This window comes from Diadema antillarum, unplaced genomic scaffold (genome assembly GCF_040938485.1).
Source record: "Diadema antillarum isolate AM-2024a unplaced genomic scaffold, OU_Dant_1.0 seq00000323_RagTag, whole genome shotgun sequence".
Taxonomy (NCBI): Eukaryota; Metazoa; Echinodermata; class Echinoidea; order Diadematoida; family Diadematidae; genus Diadema; species Diadema antillarum.
The window spans coordinates 715636-719095 of record NW_027271342.1 but is presented as its reverse complement, the minus strand read 5'-3'; positions in this window follow the sequence as shown (position 1 = coordinate 719095).

Below are 3460 nucleotides of genomic sequence, written 5' to 3'. Positions count from 1 at the left end.
TTACAATGTGTCGTTAATATAGGTTTCAATAATTGTTGTTTACTTTGTTCAATCCACATTGTCCTGTTTTCGTTGTTTCCGTCACTAAAGAAAGTGAAATGTATATAATGTTCTTGTCGAGTAAAACAGTAATGATTTCTAACTTGAACTTGAATCTGAAATCAACTTATTTTTCTTTTCTCAAAGCTAATATTCAGTTAACTTTAAAGCTGTATCCCACGGAAGATTATTAATTTTGATGTCATCTTGCGTGTTTGTAGACATCATTTCACATGTCCATTCCATAGAAGAAGCTAGCAGAAAGAAATATCTATAGGCACACGGACACACGAAGGCACAAGCAGGTGGCTACAATCATCTTCATCTGATGTGAATATAGGGCACGACAAAAAAGCATATAGGAATAACTTTTTGGAATGCGCTTGTTTAATGTCAACTTTAAGACTGCATCAAATCAGGAGAAGGACGATGATTTATCATGACGAATGCTGAATAAAAGACATTTATATTTTTGGTATCATTCATTGTGAGGAAACAGAAAGCGCAACCTATTAAAACCCAAGCAGTAGAGACAGATTCTGCATTCGTGTATTGGCCTACGTTTGAAGCAAATGGTTATGATTGAGACACAAACGCTATCCAGAATGTGAAGGAGGAACATTTCTCACTCGTTTTGATTTTATTCTTCTGTCTGCTCCCAACATAATGTTCTGTCTCCCTGGCCTTTAAAATATTCCATTAGGAGAGACGGAGAAAAAAATGCAGTAAGAATGTCGATACAGAAATGTACTTACACCAGGGATACGAGAATGGGACAAGTGTCTCATCCTTTGTGATATATGCCGAGACCGCGGAAATGGCATAGCGCGGCCCAGCGTCGTGAGTGCGGTCATTACGATCACGTCCATTTCCTGTTTCCGCCTCTCTGGATTCGTCGAGTCAATTGCATTTTGGTTAGTCACGTGACGTTCACAATAATGTATCGATCAGGTTATCGATTGTGCTTTTACACATACCCTCCCCTTTCCCTGGGTTTTGCCCAGAGTTTCTGTCGGTGAGGCAACGTGAGGGTGGTTCGAAGACTGGCAAAACGAAGCCAGTTCCCGTAGACCAGAATTCATGAGTGACTGCATTACTCGGGCGACGAACAGGTGACCGCTTGCTTTTGTGAAGACAGTCGTCATAATCATAGAATCAGCGATGGTATCTAGAACTAGAATGTGTCTCACCGGTTTAATTAACCAGCATACATTGATGAGCTGATTACATAGTATATTACAGTTAAATACATACGTGCATTGTGTCGAGTCATAGATATAGCATTATATGGACCTCTTATCTGTACCTGAATATGATATTTTACATTGAACATTTTTACACCCATCGTATTTTTGTAAATTCTAGACACCTTCGTATCATCCGATGACCATTAACATAATTTGTGTTCTTTACATACTTTAGTTTGATATGTACAATCCAAACACGTACTGTATATACATTTGTTGTGCTAATGTCGAAACAATTGTAATTCCTTTGACAAATATGAAAATGCGAAAATTAATTGAACTGAAATAGACTGACAAATAAATCCACCCTTTCACACACACACTCTCACACACACACACACACACACTCTCTCTCTCTCTCTCTCTCTCTCTCTCCGTCTCTCCCTCTCTTGTCTTTACTAGATCTTGTTATTGGCTGGACGATTTGGATAAGATTGACCACGCGTCATGCTTTTTCAATGGGGACATTATCAAAAGTGCTCCCCAATATATCTCACTGTTTGTCTTGTCCGATGTCATCTGACACTCGATATATCCGCAGCGACCAAATGTCGATATAAGAATGCATAACTATAGTGGGTTAGCTGAGGATGTTATATAACTAACGTGTTTCCTTACGAAGTTCGCGCGGGTATCTTCAGTGCAAGTGTGATTTACCAGATGATTACAGCGTCAATGATACTGGCGACAGAATGGCTTGAATAAATGAATGAATGCATGAATGAATGAATGAATGAATGAATGAATGAATGAATGAATGAATGAATGAATGAATGAATGAATGAATGAATGAATAAATGAATGAATGAATTGACCGACTCAAACTAACAGATACGTGTAAGCATCAGTAGCATATCAAATATCATATAGAACAACTTGAGCGTAATATTCAAACAGATTTAACTGCCTCAAGTTTGCAAATGGGAATGTAATAGTTACACACCTGCTAACCAAGCTATATCTTCATTAATACCGTAAATCAAAAATATATGTACATCTATTATCAAAAGTATCACAAACGAAAGAGGTTCCAACATAAGGCATATTCAATAAACATTCATTAAACTACTTAGTTTGGAAATGGGCACCCATTTAACACACTAAACACAATCTAAGTATATTGGCCCACTTTACACAAAGATATGTACTGACTATTGTCTAAATGTATTCAATAAGCAAATGGTAATCACAAACTCTTGGACTACATGTGGCGTTGACGGTTGTCCTTTACCTGCATGACCTGTTCGAGAAGCATATATACGGAGTTAAGTATTTGTTAGTTTAGTTTGTCCAGGATTAAGTTATATTGTCCACGAGGAGACTGTAAAATACAAACTTGGCTTTTTAGCACGTCTCCTCCATTTCCTGCAACTTTATTTCTAATTCAATATCATCTGAAATTTTTATGTAATATTGTCAGTTAAGTTATTTTTCTTCGTTACTACATTGTATTTATATTGTATTTTTTTGTGTATGCAAATGTTGTGCATTGTTGGAAATGAAATAAAATAAAAATGAAATGAGTGTAACCGAATAGTTGTAATCATGCGATTATCGGTTTTGCAGTAAGCCAAGTACAAATAGAGCAATGAATAAGCGATATTTTTTAAATAGATAATTCTCAAAGTTCTAGAAGTTTCACGACTTCTTTTCATTATCGAATTAACCAATCTTATTTCATTTTCGCATTACCAACCTTCGGAATTACGAACCTTTCTTAGGGGTCATTTTCGGACGAACCTTCAGAACAATGAACCTGAGATCATTTTCGGAATTACGAACCTTTTGAATAACGAACCTTCTCAATAACGCCACAAACGTTCGGATTTACAGACCCTTTGTTCTTTTTTTTTTAAATTAACGGGTATGTAGGCCTCTAGGGAATTCGCGTGTTTCAGAATAACGAACCTGTGGAATAACGAGCCTCATTTCATTTTCGGATTAACGAACCTTCGTAAACACGAACATCACCCCTACAGATATCTGTAAATTCAAGGCTAGAAACGCCGTTACCATTGAGTAGTATGACAATTTGTATGACAAACCTTGGTTTTCACTAAATTCAGTGTTGTCTACTTTGTTTTGTTTTGTTTTGTTTTGAATAGGAACGGGTTTTTCCTGGTCTCATGCATTTATAACATTACGCTTTGCGAAATATTCTGGCCGGGTGATTG